Here is a 21,603-nt window from a genome sequence, read left to right as displayed (position 1 = left end):
TGCAGTGCCTATTTTATAGGCACCGCGGTGGGAACGCCAAAGAAACTGCCTGCCAGTGACTAAAAAAATGGCAAAAGTGTGCCAGAAGCCGCGTTTGCAGAGTGGTGTAAAAAGGGGTGTGGCCTCAGACCACCTCTCTACCACGCAGCTCTGTGGCACTTACTGGAGGTACCTGGTGGGCTAGTTTGCCCCAGGGACCATCAGGATTGAAGGGGACTTAATCCCTCAATTTACAATGCACCAGGGAGCGCATTTGCACACTTCTTATGTCAGGCCCCACCCCCTCCCTGCACCACTGTGCAAACGCGCTCCCTGGCGCGTTCTAAGTCGGGGGATTAAGTCCGCTTGAATCCTGAGGGTCCCTGAGGGCCAACTAGTCCACCAGGTACTTCCAGTAAGCGTCACAGAGCTGCGTTGCAGAGAGGTGTAAAAAGGAGCGTGGCCTCAGACCACCTCTCTGCAACGCAGCTCAGTAGCGTTTACTGAATGTACCTGGTGGGCTAGTTGGCCCCCAGGGACCATCAGCATTCAAGGGGACTTAATCTCCCGACTTAGAATACCCAGGGGCGCATTTGCAGAGTGCTGAATGGAGGTGGGCTGCGTGGCCCCCCTTCCCAGGGCCACTATTGGCCCCGGTGAGCCCATCCCCTGGGCCTGGCCTGGTTTATTTTAATTTGAATTTTTTTATATTTGTGGGGAGGGGGTTCACATGGCCCCCCCCTCCCCTGGGCCATATCTGGCCCCGGGGAACCCATCCCCCGGGGCCTGGCCTGGTTTATTTTTTAAAAAATTGCAGGAGGGGGACCATGTGGCCCCTCTCCTGGGCCACTTCTGGCCCCGCAGACCCCATCCCCCAGGACCTGGCCTTACCATTGGGGACCATGGGGGGAGCCCCAATACCCCCATGGTTCTGCCAGCTCCCCGCCGCCTGCGGGAGCTGGCATTGCTTTTGAGCAAGGGGAGCTGCTAACATGCAGCTCCCCTTGCTCAAAAGCAATTCTGCTTTGCTTCATTGAAGCAAGAGCAGGTTTCCCTGCTCTCGCTTCAATGAAGCAAAGCAGAGTTTGCTATGACAGGCGGCTCCCGCCCTGCCAAAGCAAACAGCAATGTCCCGGGGGTGGGCACCCCAGGACATTGCAGGAGCCGGCCCTGGGTGGTGGCGGTCCCCAGGTCCATCGAGGGCTCCAGAGGGGGGCTGTGCGGCCCCCCTCTCTTCCATTTCTAAGCCCCGGGGAGGTGGTGGTCCCTGGGCTTTGGGGGTCCGTAACTAACCCCCAATTTCAATATTAGTGTCTCCGGGAGGTGGTGGTCCCTGGGGCATGTGGGGGGGCTCGAGCCACCCCACAAATTTATTTTAAAAACAAAAACAGAGCCCCAGGGAAGTGGCAATCCCCTTGGGGGGGGCTGCGAGCCCCTCCCCACACTTTTAGTATAATGCCCCGGGGAGGTGGCGGTCCCCAGGGCTGCACGGGGACCACATGCCCCCTGCACATCATCACAAAAGCCCCGTGGAGGTGGCAGTCCCTGGGGCCGAGGGGGCCCCTGCGGGCCTCCGCCACATAATTATGTATGCCCCTGGGACCTGGCCCACCCAGGGGCTAAAATGCAATGAAGCGCGGGAGCCCGCGCTTCATTTTGTTTTTATTTTTCGTCTGGATTTGCGACCCCAGCTTTTTTTGGGCCTATGGGTCCTTGTGGGACCCCTGAGCAGGCCTAGGTGGTCTGGGTGTTTGTACCCTGCCCCCTTTTCATGTTTTATGATCTTTGTTTCACCCTTATTCTTGTGAATCGGTTACCGAGTCACAAGATGGCTGCCAACAGTTCCTGGTTTGGAGTTTTGGCAGCCAATCAGAATGAAGCTCGTGCCCGGGAGGGTTCGCGAACCCTCCTCGGTGCTCAGACATCAATATTTTTTCTTTTTCTAATTTCTCAGGAACTACTGAATGGATTTCCACCATTTAACAAAAAGGGTGCTTTCTGAATCAAGACCTACCTTTTTGCCAAATTTGGTGTAATTCAGTTCAGCAGTTTGGGCTGTAGCTTTGTCTAAAGTTTCCATGGTCAGTGACATCACTGATGACATCACTGATGACATCTCAAAGGACATTATTGATGACATCACTGATGGCATCATCCAGTGAATGTGGTTTAGTTTGAAATTTAAATATGTATTATATATATGCCAATCTGTATTGAAGATTGAGTGGATATATAACTGTCCGGATGGAGGATTTAGTAGCTGTCTGACTGTCTGTTTAAGTAAGTAATTAAAAGTGTATCACTTAATACATGGATTAGTAACTAAACTATGTGATTGTGTGCAGCACTGTCTCTGTTGTTGTATAACATGCTGCATCAGTTGGTCACTAACTACATGAGTGTGTAACTCTATGCATAAATGTGTGAATGGTTGATTGACTAGGTGTATAGGTTTAAGAGTGCATGTGGAAACAGTTGTTTGGGTGGCTGATTGTATTTATTTGTGGGTTGGTGAGCGAATATATGTTTTAGTTGTACATCTTCAACAAAGTAAAAAAATAAAAGGCATTGTATGTGAGAGTTGGTGTATATAAATAAGTATGTGTAAGAGTCAGTGATTGTGAGAGTAACTATATGAATGAGTGTATAATTGTAATGGTGATTTTTTAACATATTAACTATGAGTTACTTTGTGTTTGAATAAATGAGGTGTTGTTGGATAATTGTGTAAGTGAGCAAATGTAAGTGTGATTTGGATGACTGCATAACCGACCAAGATGACTGCTGATGTGTCAATGTCTATATATGTGTATAAGTGAATTTGATAGTGTTCTATTAATTAGTGACTGCATGTATAAATGATTCTGTTGTTGAATGGGTAGTTGTGTGTGTAGACTTAGGAATCAGTGAGTCGGTATGTAGTAACTGGTGTTGGTGTGTCAATGGTTTCAAATATAGTACTCTGTATTTTACAGTGAGTGATGAAAGGTTATACTAGTGTATGATGAGGTGTATCAGATTGTCAGGTGGATGATGTCTTCAGTGATGTCATTTGAGATGTCATCAGTGAGGTCATCAGTGATGTCACTGACCATGTCTTGAATGATGCAATATGTGACATCATCAGCAGTGCATTGCAGGCGCGCGAGTTATAGTTAGCCGAACTAACTATAACGGAGGAAATTCTATGGTTTTGTACAAGTGAAATTGCCAGTTAACTATAACACCCCTAAAACCTATGTTTTTTCTGTGAATTTCTAAGGTTTTTTAAATGCTAATTTCTAACTATAACGTCTCTGAAACCAATGTTTTTTTTCAGTGAATTTCAAAGGGTTTTTAAATGCAAATTTTTAAGTGTGATAGTAGTTATACCTATTTTTTGTACTGACTTTCTACAGTTTTTTAACTGTTTATTTATAAATATTTTATTCATTAAATAACATTATATATTTTTCTGAAAAATGCAACAAAAAAAAAAATTTCAAACTGAAATATTGATACATTTTCTTGTTTTCATTTTTAATTTTAATATATTTATATTATATAAGCGTACACATCACGGTGGGTGCGCGCATTCTAGCCGCCATTTTAGAAAAGTCGTGAAGGATCCGCGTACGGTGTGCGACGGCTACGTGTTTGCCAGTTACATCATATACATTTAATATTACGTGATGTGCGCGATTGGTATGCGACGAGTCTGCGACTCCTGCTCCCGCGCATTCGCGACACATGCGCATTACGGTACGAGATGTTTGCGCCGTTGCGGGTCCCTCGTGACGTCATACACATGCTGGGGCACGCTGGGTGCGCGACTCCCGCAAAAAAATGTTATGTTCCAAAATTATATTTATGTGTCTTTAATATACATATTATGGCAAGAGATTATCGAAGATATTCATAAAAATAATATATTTGTACTTATAATAAACTTATATTATTTTTAAATATATTTTCGCGAAGTCGGGTGCGTGCTTCATGAGTGCAGAGAACCAGGTCAGCAGAGCTGCTCTACAGCAGCTCTGCTGACCTGGTTCTCTGCACTCATGAGTTCTAAGTCGGGGGATTAAGTCCGCTTGAATCCTGAGGGTCCCTGAGGGCCAACTAGTCCACCAGGTACTTCCAGTAAGCGTCACAGAGCTGCGTTGCAGAGAGGTGTAAAAAGGAGCGTGGCCTCAGACCACCTCTCTGCAACGCAGCTCAGTGGCGTTTACTGAATGTACCTGGTGGGCTAGTTGGCCCCCAGGGACCATCAGCATTCAAGGGGACTTAATCCCCCGACTTAGAATACCCAGGGGCGCATTTGCAGAGTGCTGAATGGAGGTGGGCTGCGTGGCCCCCCTTCCCAGGGCCACTATTGGCCCCGGTGAGCCCATCCCCTGGGCCTGGCCTGGTTTATTTTAATTTTAATTTTTTTATATTTGTGGGGAGGGGGTTCACGTGGCCCCCCCCTCCCCTGGGCCATATCTGGCCCCGGGGAACCCATCCCCCGGGGCCTGGCCTGGTTTATTTTTTTAAAAATTGCAGGAGGGGACCATGTGGCCCCTCTCCTGGGCCACTTCTGGCCCCGCAGACCCCATCCCCCAGGACCTGGCCTTACCATTAGGGACCATGGGGGGAGCCCCAATACCCCCATGGTCCTGCCAGCTCCCCGCCGCCTGCGGGAGCTGGCATTGCTTTTGAGCAAGGGGAGCTGCTAACATGCAGCTCCCCTTGCTCAAAAGCAATTCTGCTTTGCTTCATTGAAGCAAGAGCTCTACAGCCAGAGAGGCTCTACAGCCAAAGAAACCAGGTCAGCAGAGCCATTCTAAAGCCAGAGAACCAGGTCAGCAGAGCTGCTCTAGAGCCTAAGAAGCAGGTCAGCAGAGCTTCTCTAGAACCAGAGACCCAGGTCAGCAGAGCTGCTCTAGAGCCAGAGAACCAGGTCAGCAGAGCTGCTTTAGAGCCATAGAACCAGGTCAGCAGAGCTGCTCTACAGCCAGAGAACCAGGTCAGCAGAGCTGCTTTAGAGCCAGAGAACCAGGTCTGTAGAGCTGCTTTAGAGCCAGAGAACCAGGTCAGCAGAGCTGCTCTAGAGCCAGAGAACCAGGTCAGCAGAGCTGCTTTAGAGCCATAGAACCAGGTCAGCAGAGCTGCTCTACAGCCAGAGAACCAGGTCAGCAGAGCTGCTTTAGAGCCAGAGAACCAGGTCAGCAGAGCTGCTCTAGCTGACACTGACTGACTGAAACTGACTGACTGAAACTGACTGACTGACACTGACTGATTGACACTGACTGACACTGACTGACACTGATTGACTGAAACTGACTGACTGACAATGACTGAACCTGATTGACTGACACTGACTGACTGACACTGACTGACTGACACTGATTGACTGACACTGACTGACTAACACTGACTGACACTGATTGACTGACTGACTGACACTGACTGACTGACACTGACTGACTACTCTCTACTACTCTACTACTCACTCTCTACTACTCTCTACTACTCTCTCTCTACTACTCACTCTCTACTACTCACTCTCTACTACTCTCTACTACTCACTCTCTACTGCTCTCTATTACTCACTCTCTACTACTCACTCTCTACTACTCTCTACTACTCACGCTCTACTACTCTCTACTACTCACTCTACTACACTCTACCACTCACTCTCTACTACTTTCCTACTCACTCTCTACTACTCTCTATTACTCGCGCTCTACTACTCACACTACTACTCACTCTCTACTACTCTCGCTCTACTACTCACACTACTACTCACTCTCTACTACTCACTCTCTACTACTCACTCTCTACTACACGCTCTCTCCTACTCTCTACTACTCACTCTCTACTACTCACTCTCTACTACTCTCTACTAGTCACTCTCTACTACTCACTCTCTACTACTCTACTACTCTCTACTACTCTCTCTACTACTCACTCTCTACTACTCACTCTCTTCTACTCTCTCTACTACTCACTCTCTACTATTCTCTACTACTCACTCTACTACTCTCTAATACTCTCTACCACTCACTCTCTACTACTCTACTACTCACTCTACTACTCTCTACTTCTCACTCTCTACTACTCTATCTCTACTACTCTCTCTACTACTCACTCTCTACTACTCTCTACTACTCACTCTCTACTACTCTCTACTGCTCACTCTCCACTACTCACTCTCTACTACTCATTCTCAACTACTATCTACTACTCACTCTACTACTCACTCTCTACTACTCTACTACTCTCTCTTACTCTCCCTACTTCTCACTCTCTACTACTCTCTCTACTACTCACTCTCTACTACTCTCTACTACTCACTCTCTACTACTCACTCTCTACTACACACTCTCTACTACTTGGTCTCTACTACTCGCTCTCTACTACTCTCTACTACTCACTCTCTACTACTCCACTACTCTCTACTACTCACTCTCTACTACTCTTCTACTCTCTACTACTCTCTCTCTACTACTCACTCTCTACTACTCACTTTCTACTACTCACTCTCTACTACTCACTGTCTACTACTCTCTCTCTACTACTCTCTCTCTACTACTCTCTACTACTCACTCTCTACTACTCACTCTCTACTACTCTCTCTCTACTACTCACTCTCTACTACTCACTCTCTACTACTCACTCTCTACTACTCCACTGCTCTCTACCACTCACTCTCTACTACTCTACTACTCTCTACTACTCTCTCTCTACTACTCATTCTCTACTACTCATTCTCTACTACTCTCTACTACTCACTCTCTACTACTCTCTACTACTCACTGTCTACTACTCTCTCTCTACTACTCACTCTCTACTACTCACTCTCTACTACTCTCTACTACTTACTCTCTACTACTCACTCTCTACTACTCTCTCTCTACTACTCACTCTCTACTACTCACTCTCTACTATTCTGTACTAATCACTCTCTACTACTCTCTGCTACTCACTCTCTACTACTCTCTCTTTACTACTCTCTACTACTCATTATACTACTCATTATACTACTCATTATACTACTCACTCTACTACTCACTCTCTACTACTCTCTAATACTCTCTCTCTGCTACTCACTCTCTACTACTCTCTACTACTCACTCTCTACTACTCACTCTCTAATACTCACTCTCTACTACTCACTCTACTACTCTCTACTATTCACTGCTACTCTCTCTACTACTCACTCTCTACTCTCTATTACTCACTCTCTACTCTCTACCCCTCTCTACCCCTCTCTCTACTAATCTCTACCTCTCTACCTCTACCTCTCTACCTCTACCTCTACCTCTCTACCTCTACCTCTACACCTCTACCTCTCTCTACAAGCACACATATGCACACATATATACATATATATATATTCACTGAAAAAACCATGGGTTTCACACACGTTATAGTTAGGAATTAGCATTTAAAAAACCTTAGAAATTCAGTGAAAAAACCATAGGTTTCACACATGTTATAGTTAGCTGGACATTTTACTCGTAAAAAACCAATGAAATTGCCCCGTTATAGTTAGTTCAGCTAACTATAACTCGCGCGCCCGCAATGCACTGCTGATGACGTCACATATTACATCACTCATGACATGGTCAGTGACATCACTCATGACATCACTGATGACATCTCAAATGACATCACTGATGACATCACTGATGACATCATCCAGTGAATGTGTGTTTTTCTGAAAATTAAATATGTTTTATATATGTATATCTCAAGGTCGATGGAAGAATAAATGGGTATATAAGTGTCTAAATGGATGATTTGTTTTTGAAAAATTGATTGTGTAACTGACTGATTAAGTGTATCTCTCACTTTGTGTATAAGTGGCTGCATGGGTTGGTGAGTAGCTACATGGGTGTCTATATAGGTTATTAGTTGTTTTTTTGAGTATCAGTCTGAGTGTCTGTATGGTACGGTGGGGGGTATTACGTAGTGCATAGATGCGTGAATGAGTGACTCACTGTTTGTATGTGTTGAAGACAGTATGTGTGCAGGACTGTATGGGTGGATGAGTGTGTGTATGGGTGTGTTAGTGAGTGAATGACTGTCTCAATAGTGTCTTCAGGAGTAACTACATATGTTTTAAACTAGTATATGTGACTATTGGTGTATATATGTGAGTATATGTGAGAGGGAGAGATTGAAAGAGTTCCTGTATGAATAAGTATGTGTTTCTGTAAGTGATTGTTTAAAAGACTAAGTATGTGTAAGTTTCCGTAGAAGTAAGTATGGTGGTGTGTGTATTACTGTATATGCAAGTAAATGTATGTTTTATTCTTTATTAGCATGAGTGTCTATGTGTGTGAGTAACTCTATGGATGAGTGGCATTGTGTAACAGGATGTATAGATGTATGAGTACATATGATGAGTGAGTACATGTATGAGTGACTGTATAGGACTGTTGGTGAATGAGTGGATGTGTATGTGGATCTTAGAATTACTGAAGAGGTTGTTGTAACTGGTATTGGTATGTCCATTGTTTTGAAATTTTTAGTCTCTATTTTTGAATGTGTGTATCAAAGCTTATATTAAGGTGAGAGGAGGTCTGCCACTCTATCACAAGGATGATGTCATCAGTGATGTCATCAGTGATGTCATTTGAGATGTCATCAGTGATGTCATGAGTGATGTCACTGACCATGTCATGAGTGATGTAATATGTGACGTCATCAGCAGTGCATTGCGGGCGCGCGAGTTATAGTTAGCTGAACTAACTATAACGGGGCAATTTCATTGGTTTTTTACGAGTAAAATGTCCAGCTAACTATAACATGTGTGAAACCTATGGTTTTTTCACTGAATTTCTAAGGTTTTTTAAATGCTAATTCCTAACTATAACGTGTGTGAAACCCATGGTTTTTTCAGTGAATTTCTAAGGTTTTTTAAATGCTAATTCCTAACTATAACGTGTGTGAAACCCATGGTTTTTTCAGTGAATTTGCAAGGTTTTTTAAATGCTAATTCCTAACTATAACGTGTGTGAAACCCATGGTTTTTTCAGTGAATTTGCAAGGTTTTTTAAATGCTATTTTTTTTTTTTATTCTTCATTTTTTTCAAACATATTTTTAATTTAATTTTCTTATCTTTTATAAAGACTATGCTTAAATTTTTAAAATCCTTAAATATTTTTTTTATATATATTTTTTAAAATAAACATGTAAAATTTATTTCCAGATTTTTTTTTTTTTTTTTATAGTACGCGTACCGTAAGCTCACGGTAAGCGTACGGTTTACGCAACGTCCGTAATCTATCTACGCTGCTTGCGTATAGTTACGTACTTTGCGTAGCCGCGCGTACTGCGCGTGGGATGCGTGCGCGCTTACGCAACACGCGCACGTTACGCGGAAGTGCCGGGGAGTGACTGTTATGCGCATGCGCGCAAGCGCGTGTCTTTTTTACGCGCACGCGTACTTTTTGCCGTAAGCGCACCGTAAGCGTACCGTAAGCGTACGGTAGGTCATGTGATCATGAAACACAACTTTTGATTGGTTGAAAGTACTTTCAGTTCTAGAACTCTCCTACACCACACCCATTCCCCTCATTTCTGCTTGTGATCCCTTGGGAGAAGGAGCTGGTTTGTCTTTGGGATACGATGGCAGAACAGCAGAGCTCTTCTGAGAGTGAGGCTAGCACCAGCAGCACTGTCTTGAGGCAGAGAGCGAGGAAAGTAAAGCCTTCTTATGTTTGGGATTATTTTACTTTTCCAGAAGGCCAGCAAAAGGTGAATGCACCCTTAGTTACTTGCAAGCTGTGTCAGCGTGTACTTTCTAGAGGTAATCCTAACAGGAAGTATTCCTTTGGGAATCACACCATGAAGAGACACCTCCAGGATGTACACAGAAGGACACATGGTCATCTTTTTGGAGGTAACTCTTCAGAAAGACGAGCCAGTACATCCACAGCAGCTCAGCCTGGACCATCACCTGCAGGGCAGACTCCTTCTTCTGCAGGTCAGGTGAGCCCTTCATCTGTGGGGGGAGAATCTCCTTTTGCTGGCCCTCTGGAAATTAACCCTCGGTTTGCGAGGGTTGAAGTACGGTGCGCCACTTGTCACGATCTAATTACTTATAGGGAGACCAGTGTTTCCCTGGTGAACAGTAAAATAGATCAGCACACTTGTCGTACTGTCTAATATTCCCAATCTTTCTTTCCTCTGTCCCTGCATGAACACAACGGTTCTTTTAAGAGCCAACCTTATCTTTCATCTTTTTTTTACATATGTTTTTAAAAACTTTTTTTTTTTTTTTTTTACCGTACGCGTACGGTAAGCGTACCTTTTTTTTTATTTTTTAAAAAAAACACTAAAAATCATTTATCACATTAGAAGGTCCTTGAGAGACTACAATTATTATTATTGACTTACCATACTCACTCAAAAAAATATTTATTCATTTGTTTTTTTAAAAAATAGTTTTTAAAATGGTTGTAGTTTCCGAAAATTTTCTATATCGATCTGAAAAAAAAGAAACAAGTATTAATATTTTTAAACCATTTTATAATACAGTACACATATTTACATTTTTTACCAAAAAATATTTTTGCCTTATTTTTGCTGTTTTCAGAATATATTGCATTTCACTATAAATTGTGAAAGCAATTGCATTCATCATTTTACAGCGGGCAAAAAAAAATAACAATCTCAAAGATTGTATTAAAAAAGCCCAGAATCTCTTCTCACTTAAACTTATCATTACAGAAATGCATATTATTCTAAAAAAATATCATCTAAAAACAATACTTTTTTCTTTAAAATACCGTCTGATATGTTTGTTTCAGAAGTATAATCACAAAATTATATCTCAAATAACTCCAAAATACATCTGATTTTATTTCCTTTAGGCCAAATAGTATTTTTTTTTTTTTCCTGGAATAAATTTCCAAGGGAAAACCATTAAAATTCTAAAGTTTAATCTGTCCAGATCTCACCAATTCTCTGTAACATTTTGGTTCACGAAAATTTTTTGAATAATTTATTTAGTCCACAATAGAATTGCTTACTTTTCCACATGGCCAAATAGTAATTTTTTAAATCATTTTTGAAAAAATTTCCAATGGCAGTCCAATAGCATTCCAAAATTTAAAATGTGCAGAAGTTACCGATTATCTCTAAATTATTGGTTTTTCAAAATTGCATTAAAAATTAAAAAAGTCCACATTACAATTGGTTATCTTTCCTTTAGGCCAAATGATAATTTTAAAAATCTTTTTTCTACAAAATTGCAATGGTAATCCAGTAAAATGGTAAAATTATTTTGTCCAGATCTTGCCAAATCTCTCTAAAATTTAGGTTTCAGGAAGATTAGATAGGAATTTGCTAAATCAAAAGGCAAACGTTGTTTGAAAATCAATTGGGAATCATTACACAGTGTCCAGCCTTTTTCACATTTTAGATAAACTGTGTAATGTCCAGAAGTAACAGTAGGTCCATCATGGAAAATTATTGCAACAGTTACAAAAGTTTTTCCTGAAATTGATAATTGCTGTCCTGTAAACTTCTTTATTAAAGTATCCAATTTTGATCCATCAGCTCTACATCGTTGCATCATTAAAATTACATACTGTCCGTATTCCCTTAAAATTAATGTTGATAACATGTCAGAATTACACTCACCACATTTCATGCCATGATTAGCATCTTTAACTAATTTTGCAAAAGTGACTGTTTTACTCTCTGGCAATGTCAAATAAATAAACCTTTCATTATCAACAATAGAGCCACATATATTATAACAATTATCACAACTATGTTCCCATTTATAAGAGAGACCAAAAAAAATGTCAATGGGAACTCCTTCTTCTTCCACTACCTGAAGAAAATACATCAAAAATTCGTGTGCATCTTGCTGTTCATTTTGAGAAAACTGTGTTCGTCCTGAACATACATCTAAAAGTTTTCTAATATCAGTAGCACTTTCTATTTGAGTTTTATCTTTACTCAGCTTTTGAAAAAGGAGACTGAGCTCTGAACAGAATCTTTTTCCCTGATTTACTATTATCTGCTCTTGCAAACTTTCCAGATAAAATGCAACATTCAGCACTACATTAGCGTAGCAGTTGACACCAGAGCTATTTTCAAAATGACATCCTACAACCTGTTCTTCATTGTCCTTTTTCTTTTTGTTTGCAATTACATCACTCCTCTTTTTTTTCCTCTTCTCTACATCCTCATTACAGATATTCTCATTTCTCCTTTTACGAGAAACTACACGTTTCTCCAACACAGGATACTGACCTAAATGAGGAGCATAGCTTCTTCTTAATCTATTATACTCCTTTACACAGTTTGTATCAGCACTAACTTTTGAGTCATCAAAGTCTATCATGAATAAACCTGATAATGTTTTGACTCGTGACAAAGCTACATATGCCATACCTTCTTTGAACACAGTTGAACCAATGTTCACAAATGCACAATCTACAGTCAATCCTTGAGACTTGTGGATAGTTACAGCATATGCTAGTGAAAACGGAAACTGCTTCCTACGTACATATAAGTCTTTCACAAGCATGAAACGAACTGAACAACGACAAATGTCTTTAACTTCCTCTATCTGATCAAATTTTATTTTTAAACATTCAATTCCATCTTTTGTCTGATAATTAATAAAACCCACAACTCTTCCCATCGCTCCATTCACTAAGCCTTTCTCAACATCCAAATTTCTCCTTAAAAACACTCTACAGTTCATGCAAACATATAGATTTTTTTCTAATCCTGCTGTTTTGGAGATGTTCTTCTCTAGTGAGTCCAATTTATTTTTCAGTTTGCCTGTTACTGTGACAGTAATTCTTCCATCCTCAATTTTGTCCACTCCTTCCAATTTCCTGATGTCTTCCTTTTCCAATTTCAAAAGCTCCTCATTAAATATTGAGCATTCACGTAGAGTTGGCATTAAACAGATGACACTTTTGTTTTCTGCAATATTCTTGTATATTTTCTCTGCAACTATTTCTTCCTTTGGAAATAAATTATGTAGCAGCCGACTCTGTAATGCTTTTTTCCCAACTTCTGTGAGTAGTCCAATCCTGATATCTTTCAGAATACTTCCATATTCTTCATCGTTTGCTTGCCTCATATTAGTTGTAAGTTCCTTGTACTCAAAGAAGGACCAAATATTTGTATTTCCAATGCTTCCCAATGACTTCTTCGTGTCTTCATGTGTCACAGTATTAAACACTGGTTGTCCTTTAACTGGAGTAAGTTGCAAAAGATCCCCAAAAACTATGACGTGTTTTCCACCAAATAACACGTCATAGTCTGTCTTCAAAATTTGCTGCATTCTTAAATGCACAAAGGCAAGCATTAAGTTTGATACCATGCTCACCTCATCAATAATGAGAACTTGCATCTTCTTCAATACTCGTGAAACTTCCAAGGATGCTTCTCCAGTTAGCTTGTTGAATTGTATTTTGTTCTCATGCTCCACTGGTAACATTAGCAAACGATGTAAGGTGATTCCTTTTATGTTATATGCTGCTAACCCAGTTGGAGCAGTAACCACACAAGACAAAGTAGAATCCGTTTTTTGCTTTAGGTAGCTTCTGATGACTTTAATTAGGAAACTTTTTCCAGTGCCAGCTTGTCCGCTTACATACATCCTGATTGGATGAAATGATGTGCATGAGCACTCTTTTTTGATATGTAGAAATCCGTGATCAATTTTGTTTTTGATCTCTTCATAAATTTGTTGCTGCTCTTGATTCAGTTGTCTTTCCAAATGTTCTAAGTCTATAAATTCTTCTTGAGCTTGATTCATAGCCGTTTCCACTTCATTCATGGCTATTGATGCTTCATTTTCAACGATTGGTTGTCCTAGGGGATCTTGACTGTGTGTTCCTGATCTTTGGCTGTCCTGAGAACTGTCTCTAGCTATTTCTGCTGCAATTGTAGTTTCCTGTTCAATTTCTTCATTTAACATTTGCAGATAAGTTGAGAATGTACTGCATTGTATGCTGTCTTTGCAAGCATTAAAAGAATCTTCATAGCTCTGGAATTCTCCCAGTAGTTCATCCTCTGTACGCCATGGTTTAAACAACTGTAAAAGAGCCAAGTAGTAAAATTCTTTCTTGTCGGTAGTGTCGCAACTCAGCTTCCGGTGATTTATCAAACTTCCTTTGGTTTGCTTCACCAAACATCCTTCTTCACCAACAACTTTATATTTTCCACTGTTGATGTCTTCTGCAGCTTTCCGTGAATAAATGTAGTTCTGCAACACTTCATAGAGACACATGTTCTCCAGATGATGACTTCTCTTGGGATAATATGTGTCCAACATGTTTGTTTTCAATATGTCTGTACTTTCTGGGTCATTCTCAGCCAAATATTCAATTTCTCCAACAGATTTCAGTACCCGATTTCTCATTGCTGCAAGGCCTAAACTTGCCCAAATTATTCTTCTTGACTTCGAGTAGAGACTTGCAGAAGATAACCTATCTGAACATTCGTAGGATCCAATTTCTCGATGCGATAACATCTTCAAACTGAAACTGTACAGCTTCTTACTGACAGTCTTCTCGTGAGAAATCTCTTCCCACATTTCCTTCAATTCTGTTTTTTCTGATTTCGTAATGTAAGACGTTACATATCGAGCAACAGCAATGGAATTGTCAGCAACATACTGTATATCCATGTTAGCGTTCCACATGGATAAAATGACTGGGTTGTAGTCATTTATATTTTTTGATTCTTCTTTTCTTTTAAGGTTGTAGGTATTCTTAGGTGATTTTCTTGTGATAGTATGTCTCACAGCTGACATAAAACTGTTGACTCTTCCATTTGTAAGAACAGGTCTAGGAAATCCAAATCGACATTTAGTGTAGTATTTTTCTTTGCTCTTGTATTTCCGTCGACAGTATTTTCCACACCGATGACTTTGGAAACGTAGAACTTGCTCCTTAAACTTGTTCTCTTCTGTGCTTTTAGGTATAGCACATGTTGCATATTCTTCAATGTAAGATAACACTGCTTCATCAGTATCAGTTCCAAACTTTGGGGCATCCTTGATCCACAGCAGCATATGAATATGAGGAGCACCTCTTGCCTGGTACTCTTTTCTCCAAAAGAAATCCACTACTTCTCCAAGAGGTGGATTTTTTTTATTGCAGATGAAGGACATCATAGCCTCAAATCTATGATTGAAATATCTGCAAACATTAACCGGATCCAATGAGCACAGTTCTCCTGCTGTCTTGTATTCGATGTTTTTAATGTTTGAATTGGCCTCTCGTAGAAAATCCAGTAAATCATCCCAAGCGTACTCGGCACAGCTTAGGGTAAGGAACCATGTTGGTGTTCCTAAATTGCGTAACATGCATTTTAGTTCACCATGGCGTCGGTACCAATATTCATTTGTCCCACGCTGACAAGCCATCAGATTGATCAGTTGTGTTTCCAAATGATCATCTCGGTGCTGCACTTTCTCCATAAAATCCTTAGCAGACACATTTTGTAAATGTACTCCACTTTTTAAAATGTGATTTACTGCATAAGACAGTGCAGACAAGTCGCTTTCAAATAAAAGATGGAACAAATAAGGAATACTTTGTCGAAATCTGGGATCTTCAGCATATAGTCTTGTAGTTCGATACTCTGAAGCTGGAATCTGTTCTGGACGTTCATCGTATCGTCCTCCTTTTCCTTTAGGAAACAGCTGGGGAAAACATCGAGCTTCCAAGCTCTCCTCCCATACACTCACGGGATTTCCTTTTGCTTTCTTCATCTGAAAGAGATCAATATTGTCTCCCATAACTTCTTTCGAATGGAGAGGATGTATGCTAAAATGTTCATAAATTTCTTCTTCCTTTGACTTGTCCACTTTTTCAATTTGTCCAGTTGGTGTTTCTGTGTCTCCTTGTAAATCTTCTTCTTCTTCTTCTTCTTCTATATAAATTGATTCATACCATTTGTTATTTTTTTTCAAATACAAATTTGCTCTTTGTACTTTCCGCACATCTACCAGCTCCTGCCAAATCTTCTTATTCTTTGTAGGTACACCATTAACCAGAATAATTAATGGTTCAGTTTCCAAAGTATCCGCATCAATAGTTTCCATATTTTTTTTCAAATCCAAGGGCAAATACACCACTCTACCTTTTAAACCTCTCAGTAAATCTGAAGGAGGTAATTTACCAGTTTTGGGCTCCATACGTACTATGGTCTGGAACGGATGAACACATTGAATGAGTATAGACTCATATGTATTTAATTCAGAAAGTTCAGCAGGAATAGCATCCAATTCTAAATTATTATGTACAGCTCTGGTCGGCATTCTATTTTCCTCTAACTTGTTGTAGCAGTATTTACAAATACGCTGATCTTCACCCAATTCAAAACAATTTTCAAGAAATATATATGTGGCAAAATCCATCCACTTATAATTATCTTCATTTTCACTCTTTCTGTAGAGATCAACATTCCTAGTTTGTTTTCTATAATGAGTTCTGCGGCAACAAATACAAGTAACATTTGGTCTTTCATTAGAGATTATTGCAAATTTTGTTATGTGATCATTAAATGTCTTACTTACACAAGGTTCTACATTCTCTTCCACTTCTGCCTCATTTACTGTGTCCTTCTCTGCACTGTTTTGTTCAGGACCAAAGTAACAAAACTGAATTTCATCAACAACCTTCTCTACATCTGATACCGTTCCTCGGAACAGAGCCCTATTCAATTCATTTAACTTTATTGCTGGACTTTTGGCAAAATACAACCGTCTCACAAACTTTCTCATTTCAGTATGATGAACAGCCAGCATCCTAAAATGATGGAAAACACTATTGCACACTTTTCTAGATAGACAAGCAAGAGAATGACCCTGCAAACCAGTATTCTCTCTCACTCTGCATGGATCCAGACTTTGAAGCACCTTAATCTTTTGTTTTACACTTTTTTTACTATATTCTCTTAGAAACTCTCGAAATCTGTCAATAGATTCCTGACGCACAGTGCAAATACTACTACAATTCCAAGTGTACACTGGGGCTTTAGGACGTCTCCCCATTGCCTCATCTGCCATCACTTGTACCTCATCTCTTGGAACCATTATCTCCTTCTCCATTATGCAACCATTTTTTACTTCGTATGAACGACCTCTGGTGTCAACTGCATGCAGCAAACTATTACTTTGAAAATAGCTCTCTTCATTAAAAAAAGGTTCACTACTTGAACTATGCATCCACTTTCCTAAAAACACTTTACAAAAGTTTGTTCTGTTCACTACTCTTTTGCTTTTGCTTTGTGATTTCAGTACATTAACCATTTTATCTAATGTACGCATCCTATTCAAAATTAATATGAATAGTTTCCTTTTTAATTCTAATGCTTTTGCTGCAATGGCTTCAATTTCTTTTTTTCTCTTGTAATATTTAGCCTTTTGCTTATATTTCTTTATATCCTTTATCAAATTGGACATAACTCTTCTCTGAAACATTTTTCTACGTATCTCTTTAAATGCTGTTTTTCTGTTTATGTTAAACTTTTCAATTGCAGAAGGTATATTTGCATTAACTAAATTCTCATTTTTTTGCTGTTCTCTATGTTTTGTTACATTTTTCCGAGAACAGACATTTTGTACATTTTTCTTTGTTTTGAATATTTTGTTTAGAAATTGTTTTTTTTGCTTACCAGAAGATTTTTTCTTTTTCCCAACATCAGCATCTTCTACTAACTTTGGTCCTCCAGTTGTCTTCAAATATAGTTTTTTTTTTAGCGTTTTTTGAACTCGAGATTTTGTAGGCATCTTAAATTTTGTTCACTGTTCTTCAGTAATACCTGAAAAAAACTAAAAAAAAAATCCTTTATTGTATTTAAATATATTACTACATTTCTTTTCACAATAGTCACAAAACGAAATTTCTTTGCCAATTTGAATGCACACAAACTGCTCTTTTTTTTGGGCAAGTGAAAATCTCTTTTACAAACTGTCACATTATGAAACCAAGCTGTTTTTTCAGACCACCACCGTGTGTATTCTCTGTGACTGCCTACACTCCAGCAGGGGCAACCAGCCTTAGTGATGCTGAATGTATTTGCATTACAGACTTAAACCTGAAAACCCCACTCGCTTCTAATTACTGTGCATGACTATACATGGCAAGCACATGGGTGTGTGCTAAGCCTCTGCTTCTTCCCCCAAAAATTCGCTCCCCCTTTCCATCTACTGCAACTGTGAAATCACCAGAGCAAGACGCAATAAATCTCTGCCTATAATTCTTCTATGCACACAGAGTCATGTTTTCACATTAGTGCCAAAACGAAATTTCTTTGCCAATTTGAAAGCACACTTACTGCTCTTTTTTTTTCGGGCCAAGTGAAAATCTCTTTTTACAATTTGAAATCACTTTTACAGACTGACACATTCTGAAACCTTTTTTTAAATTTATTTAAATGCACATGTCCAAGCTGGTTTTTTTTCAGACCACCACCGTGTGTATTCTCTGTGACTGCCTACACTCCAGCAGGGGCAACCAGCCTTAGTGATGCTGAATGTATTTGCATTACAGACTTAAACCTGAAAACCCCACTCGCTTCTAATTACTGTGCATGACTATACATGGCAAGCACATGGGTGTGTGCTAAGCCTCTGCTTCTTCCCCCAAAAATTCGCTCCCCCTTTCCATCTACTGCAACTGTGAAATCACCAGAGCAAGACGCAATAAATCTCTGCCTATAATTCTTCTATGCACACAGAGTCATGTTTTCACATTAGTGCCAAAACGAAATTTCTTTGCCAATTTGAAAGCACACTTACTGCTCTTTTTTTTTCGGGCCAAGTGAAAATCTCTTTTTACAATTTGAAATCACTTTTACAGACTGACACATTCTGAAACCTTTTTTTTAAATTTATTTAAATGCACATGTCCAAGCTGTTTTTTTTTCAGACCACCACCGTGTGTATTCTCTGTGACTGCCTACACTCCAGCAGGGGCAACCAGCCTTAGTGATGCTGAATGTATTTGCATTACAGACTTAAACCTGAAAACCCCACTCGCTTCTAATTACTGTGCATGACTATACATGGCAAGCACATGGGTGTGTGCTAAGCCTCTGCTTCTTCCACCAAAAATTCGCTCCCCCTTTCCATCTACTGCAACTGTGAAATCACCAGAGCAAGACGCAATAAATCTCTGCCTATAATTCTTCTATGCACACAGAGTCATGTTTTCACATTAGTGCCAAAACGAAATTTCTTTGCCAATTTTAAAGCACACTTACTGCTCTTTTTTTTTCGGGCCAAGTGAAAATCTCTTTTTACAATTTGAAATCACTTTTACAGACTGACACATTCTGAAACCTTTTTTTTAAATTTATTTAAATGCACATGTCCAAGCTGTTTTTTTTTCAGACCACCACCGTGTGTATTCTCTGTGACTGCCTACACTCCAGCAGGGGCAACCAGCCTTAGTGATGCTGAATGTATTTGCATTACAGACTTAAACCTGAAAACCCCACTCGCTTCTAATTACTGTGCATGACTATACATGGCAAGCACATGGGTGTGTGCTAAGCCTCTGCTTCTTCCACCAAAAATTCGCTCCCCCTTTCCATCTACTGCAACTGTGAAATCACCAGAGCAAGACGCAATAAATCTCTGCCTATAATTCTTCTATGCACACAGAGTCATGTTTTCACATTAGTGCCAAAACGAAATTTCTTTGCCAATTTGAAAGCACACTTACTGCTCTTTTTTTTTCGGGCCAAGTGAAAATCTCTTTTTACAATTTGAAATCACTTTTACAGACTGACACATTCTGAAACCTTTTTTTTAAATTTATTTAAATGCACATGTCCAAGCTGTTTTTTTTCCAGACCACCACCGTGTGTATTCTCTGTGACTGCCTACACTCCAGCAGGGGCAACCAGCCTTAGTGATGCTGAATGTATTTGCATTACAGACTTAAACCTGAAAACCCCACTCGCTTCTAATTACTGTGCATGACTATACATGGCAAGCACATGGGTGTGTGCTAAGCCTCTGCTTCTTCCACCAAAAATTTGCTCCCCCTTTCCATCTACTGCAACTGTGAAATCACCAGAGCAAGACGCAATAAATCTCTGCCTATAATTCTTCTATGCACACAGAGTCATGTTTTCACATTAGTGCCAAAACGAAATTTCTTTGCCAATTTGAAAGCACACTTACTGCTCTTTTTTTTTCGGGCCAAGTGAAAATCTCTTTTTACAATTTGAAATCACTTTTACAGACTGACACATTCTGAAACCTTTTTTTTAAATTTATTTAAATGCACATTTCCAAGCAGTTTTTTTTTCAGACCACCACCGTGTGTATTCTCTGTGACTGCCTACACTCCAGCAGGGGCAACCAGCCTTAGTGATGCTGAATGTATTTGCATTACAGACTTAAACCTGAAAACCCCACTGGCTTGTAAATACTGTGCATGACTATACACGGCAAGGACATGGGTGTGTGCTAAGCCTCTGCTTCTTCCCCCAAAAATTCGCTCCTCTTTTCCATCTACTGCAACTGTGAAATCACCAGAGCAAGACGCAATAAATCTCTGCCTATAATTCTTCTATGCACACAGAGTCATGTTTTCACATTAGTGCCAAAACGAAATTTCTTTGCCAATTTGAAAGCACACTTACTGCTCTTTTTTTTTCGGGCCAAGTGAAAATCTCTTTTTACAATTTGAAATCACTTTTACAGACTGACACATTCTGAAACCTTTTTTTTAATTTTATTTAAATGCACATTTCCAAGCTGTTTTTTTTTCAGACCACCACCATGTGTATTCTCTGTGACTGCCTACACTCCAGCAGGGGCAACCAGCCTTAGTGATGCTGAATGTATTTGCATTACAGACTTAAACCTGAAAACCCCACTAGCTTGTAAATACTGTGCATGACTATACACGGCAAAGACATGGGTGTGTGCTAAGCCTCTGCTTCTTCCCCCAAAAATTCGCTCCCCCTTTCCATCTACTGCAACTGTGAAATCACCAGAGCAAGACGCAATAAATCTCTGCCTATAATTCTTCTATGCACACAGAGTCATGTTTTCACATTAGTGCCAAAACGAAATTTCTTTGCCTATTTGAAAGCACACTTACTGCTCTTTTTTTTTCGGGCCAAGTGAAAATCTCTTTTTACAATTTGAAATCACTTTTACAGACTGACACATTCTGAAACCTTTTTTTTAAATTTATTTAAATGCACATGTCCAAGCTGTTTTTTTTTCAGACCACCACCGTGTGTATTCTCTGTGACTGCCTACACTCCAGCAGGGGCAACCAGCCTTAGTGATGCTGAATGTATTTGCATTACAGACTTAAACCTGAAAACCCCACTCGCTTCTAATTACTGTGCATGACTATACATGGCAAGCACATGGGTGTGTGCTAAGCCTCTGCTTCTTCCCTCAAAAATTCGCTCCTCTTTTCCATCTACTGCAACTGTGAAATCACCAGAGCAAGACGCAATAAATCTCTGCCTATAATTCTTCTATGCACACAGAGTCATGTTTTCACATTAGTGCCAAAACGAAATTTCTTTGCCAATTTGAAAGCACACTTACTGCTCTTTTTTTTTCGGGCCAAGTGAAAATCTCTTTTTACAATTTGAAATCACTTTTACAGACTGACACATTCTGAAAC

The 21,603-nt window shown here is 40.0% G+C and overlaps 1 protein-coding gene across 1 annotated transcript in view; it reads left to right on the top strand.

Moving 5' to 3' along the window:
• Positions 1-21,603, top strand: part of ADCY2 (adenylate cyclase 2) — a 3,557,286-nt gene that overhangs the window by 1,511,173 nt on the left and 2,024,510 nt on the right. The window lies entirely within an intron of this gene.

The sequence above is a fragment of the Triturus cristatus genome, chromosome 5_1 (genome assembly GCF_964204655.1).
Source record: "Triturus cristatus chromosome 5_1, aTriCri1.1, whole genome shotgun sequence".
Taxonomy (NCBI): domain Eukaryota; kingdom Metazoa; phylum Chordata; class Amphibia; order Caudata; family Salamandridae; genus Triturus; species Triturus cristatus.
Note: the sequence above shows the minus strand (reverse complement) of the source record. Positions and strands in the feature narration are given on the sequence as shown.